Here is a 27,136-nt window from a genome sequence, read left to right as displayed (position 1 = left end):
CAATAAAAACTACACAGAAGAATTCTGTGAAACTACTTTCTGTTCTGTGGATCCAACTAAGGGAGTTGAAAGTAACTTTTGATTGAGCATTTCTGGAACACTCTTTTTGTAGAAACTTTAAGTGGACATTCGGAGTTCAAAGGGGCCTATAATGGAAAAAGTAATATCCTCAAACAAAAACCACACAGAAGCATTCTGTGAAACTACTTTCTGTTCTGTGCATTCAACTAACAGAGTTAAACCTTACTTTTGATTGAGCACTTCTGAAACACTCTTTCTGTAGAAACTGCAAGTGGACATTCGGAGCGCTAAGGCGCCTCTAGTGGAAAAAGGAATATCTTCAAATAAAAACTACACAGAAGCATTCTGTGAAACTTCCTTCTGTTCAGTGCATTCAACTAACAGAGTTGAAGCTTACTTTTGATTGAGCAGTTCTGAAACACTCTTTCTGTAGAAACTGCACGTGGACATTCTGATCGCTAAGAGTACTATAGTGGAAAAAGGAATATCTTCAAATAAATACTAAACAGTAGCATTCTGTGAAACTTCCTTCTGTTCTGTGCATTCAACTACCACAGTTGAAGCTTACTTTTGATTGAGCAGTTCTGAAACACTCTTTCTGTAGAAACTGCATGTGGACATTCGGAGGCCTAAGGTGCCTATATTGGAAAAAGGAATATCTTCAAATAAAAACTATGCAAAATCATGATGTGAAACTACTTTCTCTTCTGAGCATTCAACTAACAGAGTTGAATCTTACTTTTGATTGAGCAGTTCTGAAACACTCTTTCTGTAGAAACTGCAAGTGGACATTCGGCCCGCTAAGGGGCCTATAGACGAAAAAGGAATATCCTCAAATAAAAACTACACTGAAGCATTCTGTGAAACATTTTTCTGTTCTGTGCACTCAACTAACAGGGTTGAAGCTTACTTTTTATTGAGCAGTTCTGAAACACTCTTTCTGTAGAAACTGCATGTGGACATTCGGAGGGCTAAGGGGCCTACAGTGGAAAAAGGAATATCTTCAAATAAAAACAAGGCAGAAGCATTCTGTGAAAATCCTTTCTGTTCCGTGCATTCAACTAACAGGGTTGAAACTTACATTTGATTGAGGAGTTCTGAAACCCTCTTTCTATAGAAACTGCAAGTGGGCATTCGGAGCGCTAAGGGGCCTGCACTGGACAAAGGAATATCTTCAAGTTAAAACTACAAAGAAGCATTCTGTGAAAATTCCTTCTGTTCTGTGCATTCAACTAACAGAGTTGAAGCTTACTTTTGATTGAGCAATTCTGAAACTCTCTTTCTGTTGAAACTGCAAGTGGACATTCGGAGCGCTACGGGGCCTGTAGTGGAAAAAGTAACATCTTCAAATAAAAACTACACAGAAGCATTCTGTGAAACTACTTTCTGTTCTGTGCATTCAACTAACAGAGTTGAAACTAACTTTTGATTGGGCAGTTCTGAGACACTCTTTCTGTAGAAACTGAAAGCAGACATTAGGAGCACTATGGGGCCTATAGTGGAAAAAGTATTATCTGCAAATGAAACTACAGAGAAGCATTCTGTGAAACTTCTTACTGTTCTGTGCATTCAACGAACAGACTTGAAGCTTACATTTGATTGAGCAGTTCTGAAACACTCTTTCTGTAGAAACTGCAAGTGGACATTCGGAGAGCTAAGGGGCCAATAGTGGAAAAAGTAATATATTCAAATAAAACTACAGAGAAGCTTTCTGTGAAAATAGTTTCTGCTCTGTGCATTCAACTAACAGAGTTGAAGCTTACTTTTGATTGAGCAGTTCTGAAACACTCTTTCTGTAGAAACTGCAAGTGGAAATTCGGAGCGCTAAGTGTCCCATAGTGGCAAAACGAATATCTTCAAATAAAAACTACATAGAAGTATTCTGTCAAAATTCTTTCTTTTCTGTGCATTCAACTAACAGAGTTGAAGTTCACTTTTGATAGAGCAATTCTGAAACACTCTGTCTGTAGAAACTGCCAGTGGACATTCGGAGTGCTAAGGGGCCTATAGTGGAAAAAGTATTATCTTCCAATAAAACTGTACAGAAGCATTCTCTGAAACTACTTTCTTTTCCGTGCATTCAGCTAATGGAGTTGAAACTAACTTTTGATAGAGCAGTTCTGAAACACTCGTTCTGTAGAAACTGCAAGTGGACATTCGGAGTGCTAAGGGGCCTATAGTGGAAAAAGGATTGTCTTCAATTAAAAACTACACAGAAGCATTCTGTGAAACTTCTTTCTGTTCTATGCATTCAACTAACAGAGTTGATCCTTAGTTTTGGTTGAGCAGATCTGAAACACTCTTTCTGTAGAAACTGCAAGTGGACTTTCGAAGCGCTAAGCGGCTTATACTGGAAAATGGAATATCTTCCAATAAAAACTACACATTAACATTCGGTGAAACTTCCTTCTGTTCTGTGCATTCAACTAACAGAATTGAAGCTAGCTTCTGATTGAGGAGTTCTGAAACACTCTTTCAGTAGAAAATGGAAGTGGACATTCAGAGCGCTCAGGGGCCTACATTGGAAAAAGATTATCTTCAAATTAAAACTACACAGAAGCATTCTGTGAAACTACTTTCTGTTCTGTGCATTCAAGTAACAGAGTTGAACCTTAGTTTTGATTGAGCAGTTCTGAAACACTCTTTCTGTAGAAACTGCAAGTGGACATTCGGAGGTCTAAGTTGCCTATAGCGGAAAAAGGAATATCTTCAAATAAAAACTATACAGAAGCATTCTGTGAAACATCTTTCAGTTCTGTGCATTCAACAAAAAACTTGAAGCTTACTTTTGATTGAGCAGTTCTGAAACACTGTTTCTGTGGAAACTGCACATGGACATTCTGAGGCCTAAGGGGCCTATAGTGGAAAAAGGAATATCTTCAAACAAAAACTACACAGAAGCATTCTGTGAAACTTCCTTCTATTCTGTGCATTCAACTAACAGAGTTCAACCTTACTTTTGATGGAGCATTTCTGAAACACTCTTTCTGTAGAAACTGCAAGTGGACGTTCGGAGCACTAAGGGGACTATAGTGGAAAAAGGAATATCTTCAAATAGAAACTACACAGAAGCATTCTGTGAAACTTCTTTCTGTTCTGTGCATTCAACTTACAGAGTTGAAACTAACTTTTGATTCAGCAGTTATGAAACACTCTTTCTGTAGAAACTGAAAGTGGACATTCGGAGCGCTAAGGGGCCTATAGTGGAAAAAGGAATATCTTCCAATAAAAACTACACAGAAGCTTTCTGTGAAACTACTTTCTGTACTGTGCACTCAACTAACAGAGTTGGAACTAACTTTTGATTGAGCAGTTCTGAAACACTCTTTCTGTAGAAACTGCAAGTGGACATTCGGAGTTCAAAGGGGCCTATACTGGAAAAAGAAATATCCTCAAAAAAAACTACACAGAAGCATTCTGTGAATCTTCTTTCTGTTCTGTGCATTCAACTAACAGAGTTGAAACTTACTTTGGATGGAGCAGTTCTGAAACACTCTTTCTGTAGAAACTGCAAGTGGACATTCGGAGCGCTAACGCGCCTATAGTGGAAAAAGGAATATCTTCAAATTAAAACTACACAGAAGCATTCTGTGAAACTTCCTTCTGTTCTGTGCATTCAACTAACAGAGTTGAAGCTTACTTTTGATTGAGCAGTTCGGAAACACTCTTTCTGTAGAAACTGCACGTGGACATTCTGAGCGCTAAGGGTACTATAGTGGAAAAAGGAATATCTTGAAATTAAAACTAAACAGTAGCATTCTGTGAAACTTCCTTCTCTTCTGTGCATTCAACTAACTGAGTTGAAGCTTACTTTTGATTGAGCAGTTCTGAAACACTCTTTCTGTAGAAACTGCAAGTGAACATTCTGAGCGATAAGGGTCCAATAGTGAAAAAAGAAATATCTTCAAATAAACACTACACAGAAGCATACTGTGAAAATTCTTTCTGTTCTATGCATTCAACTAAATGAGTTGAATCTTAGTTTTGATTGAGCAGTTCTCAAACACACTTTCTGTAGAAACTGCAAGTGAACATTCAGAGCACTAAGTGGCATATAGTGGAAAGAGGAATATCTTCAAATACAAACTACACAGAAGCATTCTGTGAAACTTCTTTCTGTTCTGTACATTCAAGTAAGACATTTGAAGTTTACCTTTGATTGAGCAGTTCTGAAAGACTCTCTAGAAAGTGCAAGTGGACATTCGGAGCGCAAAGGTGCCAATAATGGAAAAAGTAATATCCTCAAAGAAAAACTACACAGAAGCATTCTGGAAAACTTCTTCCTTTTCTGTGCATTCATCTAACAGAGTTGAACCTTACTTTTGATTGAGCAGTTCTGAAACACTCTTTCTGTAGAAACTGCAAGTGGACTTTTGGCGCGCTAAGCGGCTTATAGTGGAAAATGGAATATCTTCAAATATAAACTACACATTAGCATTCTGTGAAACTTCCTTCTGTTCTGTTCATTCAACTAGCAGGATTGAAGCTAACTTCTGATTGAGCAGTTCTGAAACACGCTTTCAGTAGAAACTGCAAGTGGACATTCGGAGCGCTCGGGGGCCTACATTGGAAAAAGGATTATCTTCAAATAAAAACCACACAGAATCATTCTGTGAAACTTCTTTCAGTTCTGTGCATTCAACAGAAAGAATTGAAGCTTACTTTTGATGGAGCATTTCTGAAACACTCTTTCTGTAGAAACTGCAAGTGGACATTCAGAGAGATAAGGGGCCTATAGTGGAAAAAAGAATATCTTCAAATAGAAACTACATAGAAGCATTCTGTAAAACTTCTTTCTGTTCTGTGCATTCAACTAACAGAGTTGAAACTAACTTTTGATTGAGCAGTTATGAAACACTCTTTCCGTAGAAACTGAAAGTGGACATTCGGAGAGCTAAGGGGACTATAGTGGAAAAAGCAATATCTTCCAATAAAAACTACACAGAAGCATTCTGTGAAACTACTTTCTGTTTTGTGAATTCAGCTAACGGAGTTGAACCGTACTTTTGATTGAGCAGTTCTGAAACACTCTTTCTGTAGAAACTGCACGTGGACATTCTGAGCACTAAGGGTACTATAGTGGAAAAAGAAATATCTTCAAATAAAATTAAACAGTAGCATTCTGTGAAACTTCCTTCTGTTCTGTGCATTCAACTAACACAGTAGAAGCTTACATTTGATTGAGCAGTTCTGAAACACTCTTCCTGTAGAAACTGCAAGTGGATATTCGGACCGCTAAGGGGCCTATAGTGGAAAAAGGAATATATTCAAATAGAAACTTCACAGAACCATTATGTGAAACTTCTTTCAGTTCTGTGCATTCAACAGAAAGTCTTGAAGCCTACTTTTGATTGAGCAGTTCTGAAACGCTCTTTCTGTAGAAACTGCACATGGACATTCGGAGGCCTAAGGGGCCTATAGTGGAAAAAGGAATATCTTCAAATAAAAACTAAACAGAAGCATTCTGTGAAACTTCCTTCTGTTCTGTGCATTCAACTAACAGAGTTCAATCTTGCTTTTGATGGAGCATTTCTGAAACACTCTTTCTGTAGAAACTGCAAGTGGATGTTCTGAGCGCTAAGGGGCCTATAGTGGAAAAAGAATATCTTCAAATAGAAACTACACAGAAGCATTCTGTGAAACTACTTTCTGTTCTGTGCATTCAAATAACAGAGTTGAAACTAACTTTTGACTGAGCAGTTATGAAACACCCTTTCTGTAGAAACTGAAAGTGGACATTCGGAGCGCTAAGGGGCCTATAGTGGAAAAAGGAATATCTTCCAATAAAAACTACACAGAAGCATTCTGTGAAACTACTTTCTGTTCTGTGGATCCAACTAACAGAGTTGAAAGTAACTTTTGATTGAGCATTTCTGGAACACTCTTTTTGTAGAAACTGTAAGTGGACATTCGGAGTTCAAAGGGGCCTATAATGGAAAAAGTAATATCCTCAAACAAAAACCACACAGAAGCATTCCGTGAAACTACTTTCTGTTCTGTGCATTCAACTAACAGAGTTGAAACTTACTTTGGATGGAGCAGTTCTGAAACACTCTTTCTGTAGAAACTGCAAGTGGACATTCGGAGCGCTAACGCGCCTATAGTGGAAAAAGGAATATCTTCAAATTAAAACTACACAGAAGCATTCTGTGAAACTTCCTTCTGTTCTGTGCATTCAACTAACAGAGTTGAAGCTTACTTTTGATTGAGCAGTTCGGAAACACTCTTTCTGTAGAAACTGCACGTGGACATTCTGAGCGCTAAGGGTACTATAGTGGAAAAAGGAATATCTTGAAATTAAAACTAAACAGTAGCATTCTGTGAAACTTCCTTCTCTTCTGTGCATTCAACTAACTGAGTTGAAGCTTACTTTTGATTGAGCAGTTCTGAAACACTCTTTCTGTAGAAACTGCAAGTGAACATTCTGAGCGATAAGGGTCCAATAGTGAAAAAAGAAATATCTTCAAATAAACACTACACAGAAGCATACTGTGAAAATTCTTTCTGTTCTATGCATTCAACTAAATGAGTTGAATCTTAGTTTTGATTGAGCAGTTCTCAAACACACTTTCTGTAGAAACTGCAAGTGAACATTCAGAGCACTAAGTGGCATATAGTGGAAAGAGGAATATCTTCAAATACAAACTACACAGAAGCATTCTGTGAAACTTCTTTCTGTTCTGTACATTCAAGTAAGACATTTGAAGTTTACCTTTGATTGAGCAGTTCTGAAAGACTCTCTAGAAAGTGCAAGTGGACATTCGGAGCGCAAAGGTGCCAATAATGGAAAAAGTAATATCCTCAAAGAAAAACTACACAGAAGCATTCTGGAAAACTTCTTCCTTTTCTGTGCATTCATCTAACAGAGTTGAACCTTACTTTTGATTGAGCAGTTCTGAAACACTCTTTCTGTAGAAACTGCAAGTGGACTTTTGGCGCGCTAAGCGGCTTATAGTGGAAAATGGAATATCTTCAAATATAAACTACACATTAGCATTCTGTGAAACTTCCTTCTGTTCTGTTCATTCAACTAGCAGGATTGAAGCTAACTTCTGATTGAGCAGTTCTGAAACACGCTTTCAGTAGAAACTGCAAGTGGACATTCGGAGCGCTCGGGGGCCTACATTGGAAAAAGGATTATCTTCAAATAAAAACCACACAGAATCATTCTGTGAAACTTCTTTCAGTTCTGTGCATTCAACAGAAAGAATTGAAGCTTACTTTTGATGGAGCATTTCTGAAACACTCTTTCTGTAGAAACTGCAAGTGGACATTCAGAGAGATAAGGGGCCTATAGTGGAAAAAAGAATATCTTCAAATAGAAACTACATAGAAGCATTCTGTAAAACTTCTTTCTGTTCTGTGCATTCAACTAACAGAGTTGAAACTAACTTTTGATTGAGCAGTTATGAAACACTCTTTCCGTAGAAACTGAAAGTGGACATTCGGAGAGCTAAGGGGACTATAGTGGAAAAAGCAATATCTTCCAATAAAAACTACACAGAAGCATTCTGTGAAACTACTTTCTGTTTTGTGAATTCAGCTAACGGAGTTGAACCGTACTTTTGATTGAGCAGTTCTGAAACACTCTTTCTGTAGAAACTGCACGTGGACATTCTGAGCACTAAGGGTACTATAGTGGAAAAAGAAATATCTTCAAATAAAATTAAACAGTAGCATTCTGTGAAACTTCCTTCTGTTCTGTGCATTCAACTAACACAGTAGAAGCTTACATTTGATTGAGCAGTTCTGAAACACTCTTCCTGTAGAAACTGCAAGTGGATATTCGGACCGCTAAGGGGCCTATAGTGGAAAAAGGAATATATTCAAATAGAAACTTCACAGAACCATTATGTGAAACTTCTTTCAGTTCTGTGCATTCAACAGAAAGTCTTGAAGCCTACTTTTGATTGAGCAGTTCTGAAACGCTCTTTCTGTAGAAACTGCACATGGACATTCGGAGGCCTAAGGGGCCTATAGTGGAAAAAGGAATATCTTCAAATAAAAACTAAACAGAAGCATTCTGTGAAACTTCCTTCTGTTCTGTGCATTCAACTAACAGAGTTCAATCTTGCTTTTGATGGAGCATTTCTGAAACACTCTTTCTGTAGAAACTGCAAGTGGATGTTCTGAGCGCTAAGGGGCCTATAGTGGAAAAAGAATATCTTCAAATAGAAACTACACAGAAGCATTCTGTGAAACTACTTTCTGTTCTGTGCATTCAAATAACAGAGTTGAAACTAACTTTTGACTGAGCAGTTATGAAACACCCTTTCTGTAGAAACTGAAAGTGGACATTCGGAGCGCTAAGGGGCCTATAGTGGAAAAAGGAATATCTTCCAATAAAAACTACACAGAAGCATTCTGTGAAACTACTTTCTGTTCTGTGGATCCAACTAACAGAGTTGAAAGTAACTTTTGATTGAGCATTTCTGGAACACTCTTTTTGTAGAAACTGTAAGTGGACATTCGGAGTTCAAAGGGGCCTATAATGGAAAAAGTAATATCCTCAAACAAAAACCACACAGAAGCATTCCGTGAAACTACTTTCTGTTCTGTGCATTCAACTAACAGAGTTGAACCTTACCTTTGATTGAGCACTTCTGAAACACTCTTTCTGTAGAAACTGCAAGTGGACATTCGGAGCGCTAAGGCGCCTCTAGTGGAAAACGGAATATCTTCAAATAAAAACTACACAGAAGCATTCTGTGAAACTTCCTTCTGTTCAGTGCATTCAACTAACAGAGTTGAAGCTTACTTTTGATTGAGCAGTTCTGAAACACTCTTTCTGTAGAAACTGCACGTGGACATTCTGATCGCTAAGAGTACTATAGTGGAAAAAGGAATATCTTCAAATAAATACTAAACAGTAGCATTCTGTGAAACTTCCTTCTGTTCTGTGCATTCAACTACCACAGTTGAAGCTTACTTTTGATTGAGCAGTTCTGAAACACTCTTTCTGTAGAAACTGCATGTGGACATTCGGAGGCCTAAGGTGCCTATATTGGAAAAAGGAATATCTTCAAATAAAAACTACACAGAAGCATTCTGTGAAACTACTTTCTGTTCTGTGCATGCAACTAACAGAGTTGAAAGTAACTTTTGATTGAGCAGTTCTGAAACACTCTTTCTGTAGAAACTGCAAGTGGACATTCGGACTTCAAAGGGGCATATAGTGGAAAAAGAAATATCCTCAAAGAAAAACTACACAGAAGCATTCTGTGAAACTACTTTCTGTTCTGTGCATTCATCTAACGGAGTTGAACATTACTTTTGAATGAGCAGTTCTGAAACACTCTTTCTGTAGAATCTGCAAGCGGACATTCGGAGTGCTAAGGGGACTATAGTGGAAAAAGGAATATTTTCAAATAAAAACTACACCGAAGCAATCTGTGAAACTTTTTTCTGATCTGTGCATTTACCTAGCAGAGTTAAACCTTACTTTGGATTGAGGAGTTTTTAAACACTCTTTTTGTAGAAACTGCAAGCGGATATTTTGATCGCTAAGGGTCCTATACTGGAAATACGAATGTCTTCAAATAACAACTACACAGAAGCATTGTGCGAAACCACTCTCTGATCTGTGCATTCAACTAGCAGAGTTGAACCTTACTTTTACTTCAGCAGTTCTGAAACACGCTTTCTGTAGAATCTGGAAGCGGACATTTTGAGCTCTAATGGGCCTATAGTGGGAAAAGGAATATCTTCAAATAAAAACTACACAGAAGAATACTGCGAAACTACTTTCTGATCAGTGCATTCAAATAGCAGATTTGAACCTTACATTGAATTGAGAAGTTCTGAAACAATCTTTCTGTAAAAATGCAAGCGGACATTCGGAAAGCTAATTGGCCTATGGTGGAAAAAGCAATATCTTCAAATAAAAACCACACAGAAGCATTCTGTGAAACTTCTTTCTGACCTGAGCATTCAACTAGCAGAGTTGAACCTTACTTTTGATTGAGCAGTTCTGAAACACTCTTTCTGTAGAAACTGCAATCCGACATTCTGACCGCAAATGGGCCGATCTTGTAAACAGGAATATCTTCAAATAAAAACTACACAGAAGCATTCTGCGAAACTTCTTTCTGATCTGTGCATTCAACTAACAGAGTTGAAACTTACTTTTGATTCAGAAGTTCTGAAACTCTCTTTCCGTAAAAACTGCAATTGGATATTCGGAGTACTAAGTGGCCTGTAGTGGAAAAAGGAATATCTTCAAATAAAAACTACACTGAAGCATTCTGCGAAACTTCTTTCTGATCGGTGCATTCAACTAACAGAGTTGAAACTTACTTTTGATTGAAAAGTTCTGAAAGTCTCTTTCTGTAGAAACTGCAAGCGGACACTCGCAGCGCTAAGAGGCCAATAGTGGAAAAAGGAATATCTTCAAATAAAAACTACACAGAAGCATTCTGCGAAACTTCTTTCTGATCTGTGCATTCAACTAGCAGAGTTGAACATTACTTTTGATTGAGGAGTTCTGAAACACTCTTTCTGTAGAAACTGTAAGCGGACATTCGGAGCGCTAAGGGGCCCATAGTGGAAAAAGGAATATCTCCAAATAAAAACTACGCAGAATCATGATGTGAAACTACTTTCTCTTCTGAGCATTCAACTAACAGAGTTGAATCTTACTTTTGATTGAGCAGTTCTGAAACACTCTTTCTGTAGAAACTGCAAGTGGACATTCGGCCCACTAAGGGGCCTATAGACGAAAAAGGAATATCCTCAAATAAAAACTACACCGAAGCATTCTGTGAAACAATTTTCTGTTCTGTGCATTCAACTAACAGGGTTGAAGCTTACTTTTTATTGAGCAGTTCTGAAACACTCTTTCTGTAGGAACTGCATGTGGACATTCGGAGGGCTAAGGGGCCTACAGTGGAAAAAGGAATATCTTCAAATAAAAACAAGGCAGAAGCATTCTGTGAAAATCCTTTCTGTTCCGTGCATTCAACTAACAGGGTTGAAACTTACATTTGATTGAGGAGTTCTGAAACCCTCTTTCTGTAGAAACTGCAAGTGGACATTCGGAGCGCTAAGGGGCCTGCACTGAACAAAGGAATATCTTCAAGTTAAAACTAAACAGAAGCATTTTGTGAAACTTCTTTCTGTTCTGTGCATTCAACTAACAGAGTTGGAGCTTTTGATTGAGCAGTTCTGAAACACTCTTTCTGTAGATACTGCAAGCCAACATTCTGACCGCAAAGGGGCTGATCGTGGAAAAAGGAATACCTTCAAATAAAAACTACACAGAAGCATTCTGCGAAACTTCTTTCTGATCTCTGCATTCAGCTAACAGAGTTGAACATTACTTTTGATGGAGAACTTCTGAAACTCTCTTACTGTAAAAACTGCAAGCAGATATTCGGAGTACTAAGGGGCCTGTAGTGGATAAAGGAAAATCTTCAAATAAAAACTACACTGAAGCATTCTGCGAAACTTCTTTCTGATCTGTGCATTCAACTAACACAGTTGAACCTTACTTTTGATTGAAAAGTTCTGAAACTCTGTTTCTGTTGAAACTGCAAGCGGACTGTCGCAGCGCTAAGAGGCCTATACTGGAAAAAGGAATATCTTCAAATAAAAACTACACAGAAGCATTCTGCGAAACTTCTTTCAGATCTGTGCATTCAACTAGCAGAGTTGAAAGTTACTTTTGATTGAGGAGCTTTTAAGCACTCTTTCTGTAGAAACTGCAAGCGGACATTCGGAGAGCTAAGGGGCCTATAGAGGAAAAACAAATATCTTCAAATGAAAACTACGCGGAAGCATTCTGTGAAACTTATTTCTGATCTGGGCATTCAACTAGTAGAGTTGAATATTACTTTTGATTGAGGAGTTTTTAAACACTCTTTCTGTAGAAACTGCAAGTCGACATTCGGAACGCTAAGGGGCCTGTAGTGGAAAAAGGAAAATCTTCAAATAAAAACTACACAGAATCATCCTGTGAAACTTTTTTCTGTTCTGAGCATTCAACTAACAGACTTGAACCTTACTTTGGATTGAGCAGTTCCAAGGCAGTCTTTCTCTAAAAACTGCAAGTGCACATTCAGAGCGCTAACGGGCCTATAGTGGAAAAAGGAATACTCTCAAATAAAAACTTCAAAGGAGCATTCTGTGAAACTTCTTTCTGTTCTGTGCATTCAGCTAACAGAGTTGTAGCTTACTTTTGATTGAGCAGTTCTGAAACACTCTTTTTGTAGAAACTGCAACTCGACATTCGGAGCGCTAAGGGGCCTGTAGTGGAAAAAGGAATATCCTAAAATAAAAACTACACAGAATCATTCTGTGAAACTTCCTTCTGTTCTGTGCATTCAACTAACAGAGTTGAAGCTTACTTTTGAGTCAGCAGTTCTGAAACACTCTTTTTCTAGAAACTTCATGTGGACATTCGGAACGCTATGGGGCCTGTAGTGGAAAAAGGAATATCCTCAAATAAAAACTACACAGAAGCATTCTGTGAAACTTCTTTCTGTTCTGTGCATTCAACTAACAGATTTGAAGCTTACTTTTGATTGAGCAGTTTTGAAACACTCTTTCTGTGGAAATTGCAAGTGGACTTTCAGAGCGCTAAGGGGCCTATAGAGGAAAAAGTAATATCTTCAAATAAAAACCACACAGAAGCATTCTGTGAAATTTCCTTCTGTTCTGTGCATTCAACTAACACAGTTGAAGCTTACTTTTGACTGATCAGTGCTGAAACACTCTTTCTGTAGAAACTGCAAGTGGACATTCAGTGGGGTAAGGGGTCTATAGTGGAAAAAGGAATATCCTCAAATAAAAACTACACAGAAGCATTCTGTGAAACATCTTTCTGTTGTGTACATTCAACTAACAGAGTTCAATCTTAATTTTGATGGAGCAGTTCTGAAACACTCTTTCTGTAGAAACTGCAAGTGGACATTCGGAGCGCTAAGGGGCCTATAGTGGAAAAAGGAATATCTTCAAATAAAAACTACACAGAAGCATTCTGTGGAACTTCCTTCTGTTCTGTGCATTCAACTAACAGAGTTGAAACTTACTTTTGATTGAGCAGTTCTGAAACACTCTTCCTGTAGAAACTGCAAGTGGACATTTGGCGCGCTAATGGGCCTATAGAGGAAAAAGGAATATCCTCCAATAAAAACTACACAGAAGCATTCTGTGAAACTTCTTTCTGTTCTGTGCATTCAACTAACAGGGTTTAAACTTACTTTTGATTGAGCAGTTCTGAAACACCCTTTCTGTAGAAACTGCATGTGGACATTCCGAGGGCTAAGGGGCCTACAGTGGAAAAAGGAATATCTTCAAATAAAGACTACGCAGAAGCATTCTGTGAAACTTTTTTCTGATCTGTGCATTCAACTAACAGAGTTGAACATTACTTTTGATTGAGCAGTTCTGAAACTCTCTCTCTGTAGAAACTCCAAGCAGACACTCGGAGCACTAAGGGGCCTATAGTGGAAAATGGAATATCTTCAAATAAAACTACGCTGAAGCATTCTGCGAAACTTCTTTCTGATCTGGGCATTTACCTAGCAGAGATAAACCTTACTTTTGATTGAGGAGTTTTTAAACACTTTTTTGGAGTAACTGCAAGTGGATATTTTGATCGCTAAGGCTCCTACACTGGAAATACGAATGTCTTCAAATAACAACTACACAGAAGCATTGTGCGAAACCACTCTCTGATCTGTGCATTCAACTAGCAGAGTTGAACCTTACTTTTACTTCAGCAGTTCTGAAACACTCTGTAGAATCTGGAGGCGGACATTATGAGCGCTAATGGGCCTATAGTGGGAAAAGTAATATCTTCACATAAAAACTACACAGAAGAATACTGCGAAACTACTTTCTGATCAGTGCATTCAAATAGCAGAGTTGAACCTTACATTGAATTGAGAAGTTCTGAAACAATCTTTCTGTAGAAATGCAAGCGGACATTCGGAAAGCTAATTGGCCTATGGTGGAAAAAGCAATATCTTCAAATAAAAACCACACAGAAGCATTCTGTGAAACTTCTTTCTGTTCTGTGCATTCAACTAACAGGGTTTAAACTTACTTTTGATTGAGCAGTTCTGAGACACCCTTTCTGTAGAAACTGCATGTGGACATTCGGAGGGCTAAGGGGCCTACAGTGGAAAAAGGAATATCTTCAAATAAAAACTATGCAGAAGCATTCTGTGAAAATTGTTTCTGTTCCATTCTTTCAACTAACAGGGTTGAAGGATTTGATTGAGCAATTCTGAAACACTCTTTCTGTAGAAACTGCAAGCAAACATTCTGACTGCAAAGGGGCTGATCGTGGAAAAAGGAATACTTTCAAATAAAAACTACACAGAAGCATTCTGCAAAACTTCTTTCTGATCTCTGCATTCAACTAACAGGGTTGAACCTTACTTTTGATTGAGAAGTTCTGAAACTCTCTTTCTGTAAGAACTGCAAGCGGATATTCGGAGTACTAAGGGGCCTGTAGTTTAAAAAGGAAAATCTTCACATCAAAACTACACTGAAGAAATCTGCGAAACTTCTTTCTGATCTGTGCATTACACTAACAGAGTTGAACCTTACTTTGATTGAAAAGTTCTGAAACTCTCTTTCTGTAGAAACTGCAAGCGGACAGTCGCAGCGCTAAGAGGCCTATAGTGGAAAAAGAAATATCTTCAAATAAAAACTACACAGAAGCATTCTGCAAAACTTCTTTCTGATCTGTGCATTCAACTAGCAGAGTTGAACCTTACATTTTATTGAGCAGTTCTAAAACACTCTTTCTGTAGAAACTGCAAGAGGACTTTCGGAGGGCTAAGGGGCCTATAGTGGAAAAAGGAATATCTTCAAATAAAAACCACACAGAAGCATTCGGTGAAACTTCTTTCTGATCTGTGCATTCCACTAACAGAGTTGAACCTTACTTTTGATTGAGCAGTTCTGAAACACTCTTTCTGTAGAAACTATAAGCGGACATTCGGAGCGCTAAGGGGCCTATAGTGGAAAATGGAATATCTTCAAATAAAAACTACCCTGAAGCATTCTGTGAAACTTCTTTATGATCTGTGCATTTACCTAGCAGAGTTAAACGTTACTTTTGATTGAGGAGTTTTGAAACACTCTTTTTGTAGAATCCGCAAGCGGACATTTTGATCGCTAAGGGGCCTATAGTGGAAATAGGAATGTCTTCCAATAAAAACTACACAGAAGCATTGTGCGAAACCACTTTGTGATCTCTGCATTCAACTAGCAGAGTTGAACCTTACTTTTAATTCAGCAGTTCTGAAACATTCTTTCTGTAGAATCGGGAAGCGGACATTCTGAGCGCTAATGGGCCTACAGTGGGAAAAGGAATATCTTCAAATAAAAACTACACAGAAGCATACTGTGCCACTACTTTCTGATCTGTGCATTCAACTAGCAGAGTTGAACCTTACATTTGTTTGAGCACTTCTGAAACAATCTTTCTGTAGAAATGCGAGCGGACATTCGGAAAGCTAATTGCCCTATGGTGGAAAAAGTAATATCTTCAAATAAAAACAAAACAGAAGCATTCTTTGAAACTTCTTTCTGATCTGAGCATTCAACTAGCAGAGTTGAACCTTATTTTTGATTGAGTAGTTCCGAAACACTCTTTCTGTAGAAACTGCAAACCGACATTCTGACCACAAAGGGGCCGATGGTGGAAAAAGGAATATCTTCAAATAAAAACGACACAGAAGCATTCTGCGAAACTTCTTTCTGATCTCTCCATTCAACTAACAGAGTTGAACCTTACTTTTGATTGAGAAGTTCTGAAACTCTCTGTATGTAAAAACTGCAAGCGGATATTCAGAGTACTAATGGGCCTGTACTGGAAAAATTAATATCTTCAAATAAAAACTGCACTGAAGCATTCTGTGAAACTTCTGTCTGATCTGTGCATTCAACTAACAGAGTTGAACCTTACTTCTGATTGAAAAGTTCTGAAACTCTCTTTCTGTAGAAACTGCAAGCAGACATTCGCAGCGCTAAGAGGCCTATAGTGGAAAAGGGTATATCTTCAAATAAAAACTACACAGAAGCATTCTGCGAAACTTCTTTATGATCTGTGCATTCAACTAGCAGAGTTGAACATTACTTTGGATTGAGGAGATTTGAAACACTCTTTCTGTAGAAACTGCAAGCGGACATTCGGAGCCCCAAGGAGCCTATAGTGGAAAAAGGAATATCTTCAAATAAAAACTACACAGAAGCATTCTGTGAAACTTATTTCTGATCTGCGCATTCAACTAGCAGAGTTGAACATTACTTTTGATTGAGGAGTTTTTAAACACTCTTTCTGTAGAAACGGCAACTGGACTTTCAAAGCGCTAAGGGGTCTATAGTGGAAAAAGGAATATCTTCAAATAAAAACTACACAGAATCATGATGTGAAACTTCTTTCTGTTCTGAGTATTCAATTAACAGACTTGAACCTTACTTTTGATTGAGCAGTTCTGAGACACTCTTTCTCTAGAAACTGCAAGTGGACATTCGGAGCGCTAACGGGCCTATAGTGGAAAAAGGATTATCCTCAAATAAAAACTACAAAGAAACATTCTGTGAAACTTCTTTCTGTTCTGTGCATTCCACTAACAGGGTTGAAACTTACTTTTGATTGAGCAGTTCTGAAACACCCTTTCTGTAGAAACTGCATGTGGACATTCGGAGGGCTAAGGGGCCTACAGTGAAAAAAGGAATATCTTCAAATAAAAACTACGCAGAAGCATTCTGTGAAAATTGTTTCTGATCTGTGCATTCAACTAACAGAGTTGAAACTTACTTTTGGTTGAGAAGTTCTGAAACTCTCTTTCTGTAAAAACTACAAGTGGATATTCGGAGTAGTAAGGGGCCTGTAGTGGAAAAAGGAATATCTTCAAATAAAAACTACACTGAAGCATTCTGCGAAACTTCTTTCTCATCTGTGCATTCAACTAACAGAGTTGAACCTTACTTTTGATTGAAAAGTTCTGAAACTCTCTGTAGAAACTGCAAGCGGACATTCGCAACGCTAAGAGGCCTATAGTGGAAAACGGAATATCTTCAAATAAAAACTACACAGAAGTATTCTGCGAAGCTTCTTTCTGATCTGTGCATTCAACTAGCAGAGTTGAACGTTACTTTTGATTGAGGAGTTCTGAAACACTCTTTCTGTAGAAACTGCAAGCGGACATTCAGAGCGCTAAGGGGCCTATAGTGGAAGAAGGAATATCTTCAAATAAAAACTATGCAGAATGATGATGTGAAACATCTTCCTGTTCTGAGCATTCAACTAACAGACTTGAACCTTATTTTTGATTGAGCAGTTTTGAGACACTCTTTCTCTAGAAACTGCAAGTGGACATTCGGAGCGCTAAAAGGCCTATAGTGGAAAAAGGAATATCCTCAAATAAAAACTACAAAGAAGCATTCTGTGAAACTTCTTTCTGTTCCGTGCATTCAACTAACAGAGTTGAAGCTTACTTTTGATTGAGCAGTTCTGAAACACTCTTTTTGTAGAAACTGCAAGTGGACATTCGGAGGGCTAAGGGGCCTATATTGGAAAAAGGAACATCTTCCAATAAAAACTACACAGAAGTATTCTGTGAAACTTCTTTCTGTTCTGTGCATAAAACTAACAGAATTGAAGCTTACTTTTGATTGAGCACTTCTGAAACAATCTTTCTGCAGAAACTGCAGGTGGAGATTTGGAGCGCTAAGGGGCCTATAGTGGAAAAATGAATATCTTCAAATGAAAACTACACAGAAGCATTTTGTGTAATATCTTTCTGTTCTGTGCATTCAACTAACGGAGTTGAACCTTACTTTTGATTGAGCAGTTGTAAAACACTTTTTCTATAGAAACTGCAAGTGGACATTCGGAGGTCTAAGGGGCATATAGTCGAAAAAGGAATATATTCAAATAAAAACTACATAGAAGCATTGTGTGAAACTTCCTTCTGTTCTGTGCATTCAACTAACAGAGTTAAAGCTTACTTTTGATTGAGCAGTCCTGAAACACTCTTTCTGTAGAAACTTCAAGTGGACATTCGGAGCGCTAAGGGGCCTGTAGTGGAAAAAGCAATATCCTCAAATAAAAACTACACAGAAGCATTCTGTGAAACTTCTTTCTGTTGTGTGCATTCAACTAACGGAGTTGAACCTTAATTTTGATTGAGCAGTTCTGAAGCACTCTTTCTGTAGAAACTGCATGTTTACATTCAGAGTTCTAAGGGGCCTACAGTGGAAAAAGGAATATCTTCAAATAAAAACTACGCAGAAGCATTCAGTGAAAATTCTTTCTGTTCTGTGCATTCAACTAACAGGTTTGAAATTACATTTGATTGAGGAGTTCTGAAACACTCTTTCTGTAGAAACTGCAAGTGGACATTCATAGCCCTAAGTGGCCTATAGTGGAGAAAGGAATATCTTCAAATAAAAACTACACAGAAGCATTTTCTGAAAATTCTTTCTGTTCTGTGCATTGAACTAACAGAGTTGAAGCTTTTGATTGAGCATTCCTGAAACACTCTTTCTGTAGAAACTGCAAGCCGTCATTCAGACCACAAAGGGGCCGATCGTGGAAAAAGGTATATCTTCAAATAAAAACTACACAGAAGCATTCTGCAAAACTTTATTCTGATCTCTGCATTCAACTAACAGAGTTGAGCCTTACTTTTCATTGAGAATTTCTGATACTCTCTTTCTGTAATACTGCAAGCGGATATTCGGAGTACTAAGGGGCCTGTAGTGGAAAAAGGAATATCTTCAACTAAAAACTACACAGAAGCATTCTGCGAAACTTCTTTCCTATCTGAGCTTTCAACTAGCAGAGTTGAACCTTACTTTTGATTGAGCAGTTCTGAAGCAATCTTTCTGTAGAAAATCCAAGCGGACATTCAGAACGCTAATTGGCCTATGGTGGAAAAGGAAATATATTTAAATAAAAGCTACACAGAAGCATTTTGCGAAACTTCTTTTTTTTTTTTACTAATTTTTTTTGCACACAAAAACAGTAAACTTTTTCTAAAAATACTTGCAAACTAAAAGATGTGTATCAAACATATTAGCAAGGTTGCACTTGGGAAGTCGGGGAATAGAAATGGGGGATGGGATTTAAAATTAATGAGACAGGGACTTTATAAGCATCAGTGATAATAACTCAATCCTCTATTTGACAAAGAAAACAGAGAAGGAAGAGGAAGAAAAAGAAAGTGCGATAAAGGATCAGAAAGGTAGGAAAATAGAAAAAATTAGAATATGACTCCAGGGTAGACCTGTTTTGTTGTCACTTAGTTGGTTGGTTTGTCTGTTGTATTCTTCATGTTTTGCCAAGTTGGCCAGACTGGTCTCAAACTCCTAGCCTGAAGTGATCAACCCGCCTAGCCCCCCAGAGTGCCGGGACCACAGGCGTAAGCCACCACGTCCAGCCCCTCATTGTTTCTGGCCTCCGTGATAGACCTCCCAGATTTAGTGGCCAGGTAGAGGCGCTCCTCACTTCTACCCAGACACGGGGCTCCTCACTTCCCAGATGGGGCGGCTGAGCAGAGGCACTCCTCACTTCCCAGATGGGGCGGCCAGGCAGAGACTGTCCTCACTTCTTCCCAGATGATAGGTGGCTGTGCAGAGGCGCTCCTCACTTCCCAGACGATGGGTGGCTGGGCAGAGGCGCTCCTCACTTCCCAGACGGGGCAGCTGGGCAGAGGTGCTCCTCACTTCCCAGACAGGGCGGCCGGGCCGAGGCGCTACTCACTTCCCAGACGATGGGTGGCCGGGTAGAGGTGCTCCTCACTTCCCAGAAGATGGGTGGCCGGGCAGAGGCACTCCTCACTTCCCAGATGATGGGTGGCAGGGCAGAGGCGCTCCTCACTTCCCACATCAGGCGGCCAGGCAGAGGCACTCTTCACTTCTTCCCGGACCAGGCGGCTGGGCAGAGGTGCTCCTCACTTCTTCCCAGATGGGGCGGCTGTGCAGAGGCACTCCTCACTTCCCAGACGATTGGTGGCTGGGCAGAGGCGCACCTCACTTCACAGACAGGGCGGCCGGGCAGAGGAGCTCCTCACTTCCCAGATGGTGGGTGGCTGGGTAGAGGCGCTCCTCACTTCCCAGATGGTGGGTGGCTGGGTAGAGGCGCTCCCCACTTCCCAAGCGGGGTGGCCGGGCAGAGGCGCTCCTCACTTCCCGGACGATGGGTGGCTGGGCAGAGGCGATCCTCACTTCCCAGACAATGGGTGGCCGGGCAGAGAGGCTCTCCACCTCCCAGAAGGGGCGGCGGCCGAGCAGGGGCTACAATCCAAGCACCCTGGTAGGCCAAGGCAGGCGGCTGGGAGGCAGAGGCTGCCGCGAGGACAGACCACGCCACCGCACTACAGCCAGGGCAACACCGAGCACTGGGTGAGCGAGATTCTGTCTGCAGTCCCAGTACCTCGGGAGGCTGAGGCGGGCAGAGCACTCGGCGTCAGGAGCTGGCGATCGGCATGGCCAAGATGGCGAACGCCTGCCTGCAGCCAAAGGAGAAAAGGCAGGCAGCGGTGGCATGCGCCGGCAGTCCAGGCAGTCCGCGGCGCGGGCAGCGAGCCACGTAGATTGCAGCCTGGGCCACAGAGGGAAAGAAGAAAGAAAGAAAAGAAAGAAAAAGGGAAGTAAGGAAGGAAAGAAGGAAGGAAGAAAGGAAGGAAGGAAGTGAAACTTCTTTCTGATCTGTGCATTCAACTAGCAGAGTTGAATCTTACTTTTGATTGAGCAGTTCTGAAACACTCTTTCTGTAGAAACTGCAAGTGGACATTCGGAGTGCTAAGGGGCCTATAGTGGAAAAATTAATATCTTCAAATGAAAATTTCTCAGAACCATTCTGCGAAACAACGTTCTGATCCATGCATTCAAGTATCAGAGTTGAACCTTACTTTTGATTGAGCAGTTCTGAAACAATCTTTCTGTAGAAACTGCAAGCGGACATTCGGAGTGCTAAGGTGCCCATAGTGGAAAAAGGAATATCGTCAAATAAAAGTTACACAGAAGCATTCTGCGAAGCTTCTTACTGATCTGTGCATTCAACTAACAGAGTTGAACCTTACTTTTGATTGAGCAGTTCTGAAACTCTCTTTCTGTTGAAACTGCAAGCAGACATTCTGAGGGCTAAGGGGCCTATAGTGGAAAAAGGAATATCTTCAAAAAAAACTACACAGAAGCATTCTCCAAAACTTCTTTCTGATCAGTGCATTCAACTAACAGAGTTGAACCTTATTTTTGATCGAGAAATTCTAAAAATCTCTTTCTGTAGAAACTGCAAGCGGACATACCGAGCGCTAAGGGTTCTATAGTAGAAAAAGGAATATCTTCAAATAAAAACTACACAGAAACATTCTGCGAGACTTCTTTCTGATCTGTGCATTCAACTAGCAGAGTTGAACCTTACTTTATATTGAGGAGTTTTGAAACACTCTTTCTGTAGAAAGTGCAAACGGACATTCGGAGCACTAAGGGGCCTACAGTGGAAAAAGGAATATCTTCAAATAAAAACTATACAGAAGCATTCCACGAAACTTCTTTCTGATCTGTGCATTAAACTAACATAGTTGAAAGTTACTTTTGATTGAGGAGTTCTGAAACACTCTTTCTGTAGAAACTGCAATCGGACATTCGGAGCTCTATGGGGCCAATAGTGGAAAAAGGAATATCTTCAAATAAACACTACACAGAAGCATTCTGCGAGACTACATTCTCATCTGTGCTTTCAACTAGCAGAGTTGAAGCTTACTTTTTGATTGAGGAGTTTTGAAACACTCTTTCTGTAGAAACTGCAAGCAAGCAGACTTTCGGAGCGCAAAGGGGCCTATAGTGGAAAAAGGAATATCTTCAAATAAAAACTACACAGTAGCATTCTGCAAAACGTCTTTCTGATCTGTGCATTCAACTAACAGAATTGAACGTTACATTTGATTGAGAAGCTCTGAAACTCTCTTTCTGTAGAAACTGCATGTGGACATTCGGAACGCTAAGGGGCCTATAGTGGAAAAAGGAATATCTTCAAATAAAAACTACACAGTAGCATTCTGCAAAACATCTTTCTGGTCTGTGCATTCAACTAGCAGAGTTCAACCCTACTTTTGATTCAGCAGTTCTGAAACACTCTTTCTGTAGAAACTGCAAGTGGACATTCGGAGTGCTAAGGGGCCTATAGTGGAAAAAGAAATATCGTCAAATTAAAATTACTAAGAAGCATTCTGCGAAACTTCTTTCCGATCTGTGCATTCAACTAGCAGAGTTGAACCTTAGTTTTGATTGAGCAGTTCTGAAACACTCTTTCTGTAGAAACTGCAAGGGGACATTTGGAGCGCTAATGGGCCTAGAGTTGAAAAAGGTATATCTTCAAATAAAAACTACACAAAAGCATTCTACGAAAATTCTTTCTTATCTGTGCATTCAACTAAAAGAGTTGAACCTTACTTTTGATTGAGAAGTTCTGAAACTCTCTTTCTGTAGAAACTGTAAGTGGACATTCGCAGCGCTAAGGGGCCTATAGTGGAAAAAAAAATATCTTCAAATAAAAACTAAACAGAAGCATTCTGCGAGACTACATTCTGATCTGTGCATTCAATTTGCAGAGTTGAACCTTAGTTTTGATTGAGGAGTTCTGAAACACAGTTTCTGTAGAAAATGCAAGCGGACATTCGGAGCGCTAATGGGCCGATAGTGGACAAACGAATATCTTCAAATAAAAACTACACAGAAGCATTCTGTGAAACTTCTTTCTGATCTGTGCATTCAACCAGCAAAGTTGAATCTTACTTTTGATTGAGCAGTTCTGAAACACTCTTTCTGTAGAAACTGCAAGTGGACATTCGGAGTGCTATGGGGCCTATAGAGGAAAAAGGAATATCTTCAAATAAAAAGTACACAGAAGCATTCTGCGAGACTCCTTTCTGATCTGTGCATTCAACTAACAGAGTTGAGCCTTACTTTTGATTGAGCAGTTCTTAAACACTCTTTCTGTAGAAACTGCAAATGGACATTGGTAGCGCTAAGGGGCCTTTAGTGGAAAAAGGAATATCTTCAAACAAAAACTACACAGAAGCATTCTGCGAGACTACTTTCTGATCTGTGCATTCAACTAGCAGAGTTGAACCTTACTTTTGATTGAGCAGCTCTGAAACTCTCTTTCTGTAGAAACTGCAAGTGGACATTCGGAGGGCTAAGGGGCCTATAGTGCAAAAAGCAACATATTCAAATAAGGCTACACAGAAGCATTCTGCGAAACTTCTTTCCGATCTGTGCATTCAACTAACCGAAGTGAAACTTACTTTTGATTGAGAATTTCTGAAACTCTCTTTCTGTAGAAACTGCAAGTGGACATTTGCAGCACTAAGGGGCCTATAGTGGAAAAAGAAATATCTTCAAATAAAAACTACACAGAAGAATTCTGCGAGACATTTCTCTGATCTCTGCATTCAACTAGCAGAGTTGAATCTTACCCTTGATTGAGGAGTTCTGAAACACACTTTCTGCAGAAACTGCAAGCGGACATTTGGAGAGCTAAGAGGCCGATCGTGGAAAAAGGAATATCTTCAAATAAAAACTACACAAAGGCATTCTGCGAAACATCTTTCTAATCTGTGCATTCAACTAGCAGAGTTGAATCTTACTTTTGATTGAGCAGTTCTGAAACACTGTTTCTGTAGAAACTGCAAGAGGAAATTCGGAGTACTAAGGGGCCTGTAGTGGAAAAAGGAATATCTTCAACTAAAAACTACACAGAAGCATTCTGCGAAACTTCTTTCCTATCTGAGCTTTCAACTAGCAGAGTTGAACCTTACTTTTGATTGAGCAGTTCTGAAGCAATCTTTCTGTAGAAAATCCAAGCGGACATTCAGAACGCTAATTGGCCTATGGTGGAAAAGGAAATATATTTAAATAAAAGCTACACAGAAGCATTTTGCGAAACTTCTTTTTTTTTTTTACTAATTTTTTTTGCACACAAAAACAGTAAACTTTTTCTAAAAATACTTGCAAACTAAAAGATGTGTATCAAACATATTAGCAAGGTTGCACTTGGGAAGTCGGGGAATAGAAATGGGGGATGGGATTTAAAATTAATGAGACAGGGACTTTATAAGCATCAGTGATAATAACTCAATCCTCTATTTGACAAAGAAAACAGAGAAGGAAGAGGAAGAAAAAGAAAGTGGGATAAAGGATCAGAAAGGTAGGAAAATAGAAAAAATTAGAATATGACTCCAGGGTAGACCTGTTTTGTTGTCACTTAGTTGGTTGGTTTGTCTGTTGTATTCTTCATGTTTTGCCAAGTTGGCCAGACTGGTCTCAAACTCCTAGCCTGAAGTGATCAACCCGCCTAGCCCCCCAGAGTGCCGGGACCACAGGCGTAAGCCACCACGTCCAGCCCCTCATTGTTTCTGGCCTCCGTGATAGACCTCCCAGATTTAGTGGCCAGGTAGAGGCGCTCCTCACTTCTACCCAGACACGGGGCTCCTCACTTCCCAGATGGGGCGGCTGAGCAGAGGCACTCCTCACTTCCCAGATGGGGCGGCCAGGCAGAGACTGTCCTCACTTCTTCCCAGATGATAGGTGGCTGTGCAGAGGCGCTCCTCACTTCCCAGACGATGGGTGGCTGGGCAGAGGCGCTCCTCACTTCCCAGACGGGGCAGCTGGGCAGAGGTGCTCCTCACTTCCCAGACAGGGCGGCCGGGCCGAGGCGCTACTCACTTCCCAGACGATGGGTGGCCGGGTAGAGGTGCTCCTCACTTCCCAGAAGATGGGTGGCCGGGCAGAGGCACTCCTCACTTCCCAGATGATGGGTGGCAGGGCAGAGGCGCTCCTCACTTCCCACATCAGGCGGCCAGGCAGAGGCACTCTTCACTTCTTCCCGGACCAGGCGGCTGGGCAGAGGTGCTCCTCACTTCTTCCCAGATGGGGCGGCTGTGCAGAGGCACTCCTCACTTCCCAGACGATTGGTGGCTGGGCAGAGGCGCACCTCACTTCACAGACAGGGCGGCCGGGCAGAGGAGCTCCTCACTTCCCAGATGGTGGGTGGCTGGGTAGAGGCGCTCCTCACTTCCCAGATGGTGGGTGGCTGGGTAGAGGCGCTCCCCACTTCCCAAGCGGGGTGGCCGGGCAGAGGCGCTCCTCACTTCCCGGACGATGGGTGGCTGGGCAGAGGCGATCCTCACTTCCCAGACAATGGGTGGCCGGGCAGAGAGGCTCTCCACCTCCCAGAAGGGGCGGCGGCCGAGCAGGGGCTACAATCCAAGCACCCTGGTAGGCCAAGGCAGGCGGCTGGGAGGCAGAGGCTGCCGCGAGGACAGACCACGCCACCGCACTACAGCCAGGGCAACACCGAGCACTGGGTGAGCGAGATTCTGTCTGCAGTCCCAGTACCTCGGGAGGCTGAGGCGGGCAGAGCACTCGGCGTCAGGAGCTGGCGATCGGCATGGCCAAGATGGCGAACGCCTGCCTGCAGCCAAAGGAGAAAAGGCAGGCAGCGGTGGCATGCGCCGGCAGTCCAGGCAGTCCGCGGCGCGGGCAGCGAGCCACGTAGATTGCAGCCTGGGCCACAGAGGGAAAGAAGAAAGAAAGAAAAGAAAGAAAAAGGGAAGTAAGGAAGGAAAGAAGGAAGGAAGAAAGGAAGGAAGGAAGTGAAACTTCTTTCTGATCTGTGCATTCAACTAGCAGAGTTGAATCTTACTTTTGATTGAGCAGTTCTGAAACACTCTTTCTGTAGAAACTGCAAGTGGACATTCGGAGTGCTAAGGGGCCTATAGTGGAAAAATTAATATCTTCAAATGAAAATTTCTCAGAACCATTCTGCGAAACAACGTTCTGATCCATGCATTCAAGTATCAGAGTTGAACCTTACTTTTGATTGAGCAGTTCTGAAACAATCTTTCTGTAGAAACTGCAAGCGGACATTCGGAGTGCTAAGGTGCCCATAGTGGAAAAAGGAATATCGTCAAATAAAAGTTACACAGAAGCATTCTGCGAAGCTTCTTACTGATCTGTGCATTCAACTAACAGAGTTGAACCTTACTTTTGATTGAGCAGTTCTGAAACTCTCTTTCTGTTGAAACTGCAAGCAGACATTCTGAGGGCTAAGGGGCCTATAGTGGAAAAAGGAATATCTTCAAAAAAAACTACACAGAAGCATTCTCCAAAACTTCTTTCTGATCAGTGCATTCAACTAACAGAGTTGAACCTTATTTTTGATCGAGAAATTCTAAAAATCTCTTTCTGTAGAAACTGCAAGCGGACATACCGAGCGCTAAGGGTTCTATAGTAGAAAAAGGAATATCTTCAAATAAAAACTACACAGAAACATTCTGCGAGACTTCTTTCTGATCTGTGCATTCAACTAGCAGAGTTGAACCTTACTTTATATTGAGGAGTTTTGAAACACTCTTTCTGTAGAAAGTGCAAACGGACATTCGGAGCACTAAGGGGCCTACAGTGGAAAAAGGAATATCTTCAAATAAAAACTATACAGAAGCATTCCACGAAACTTCTTTCTGATCTGTGCATTAAACTAACATAGTTGAAAGTTACTTTTGATTGAGGAGTTCTGAAACACTCTTTCTGTAGAAACTGCAATCGGACATTCGGAGCTCTATGGGGCCAATAGTGGAAAAAGGAATATCTTCAAATAAACACTACACAGAAGCATTCTGCGAGACTACATTCTCATCTGTGCTTTCAACTAGCAGAGTTGAAGCTTACTTTTTGATTGAGGAGTTTTGAAACACTCTTTCTGTAGAAACTGCAAGCAAGCAGACTTTCGGAGCGCAAAGGGGCCTATAGTGGAAAAAGGAATATCTTCAAATAAAAACTACACAGTAGCATTCTGCAAAACGTCTTTCTGATCTGTGCATTCAACTAACAGAATTGAACGTTACATTTGATTGAGAAGCTCTGAAACTCTCTTTCTGTAGAAACTGCATGTGGACATTCGGAACGCTAAGGGGCCTATAGTGGAAAAAGGAATATCTTCAAATAAAAACTACACAGTAGCATTCTGCAAAACATCTTTCTGGTCTGTGCATTCAACTAGCAGAGTTCAACCCTACTTTTGATTCAGCAGTTCTGAAACACTCTTTCTGTAGAAACTGCAAGTGGACATTCGGAGTGCTAAGGGGCC

Source organism: Symphalangus syndactylus, chromosome 22 (assembly GCF_028878055.3).
Source record: "Symphalangus syndactylus isolate Jambi chromosome 22, NHGRI_mSymSyn1-v2.1_pri, whole genome shotgun sequence".
NCBI classification, from domain to species: Eukaryota; Metazoa; Chordata; class Mammalia; order Primates; family Hylobatidae; genus Symphalangus; species Symphalangus syndactylus.
The sequence above is the reverse complement of the archived record's forward strand: the minus strand, read 5'-3'. Positions refer to the sequence as shown.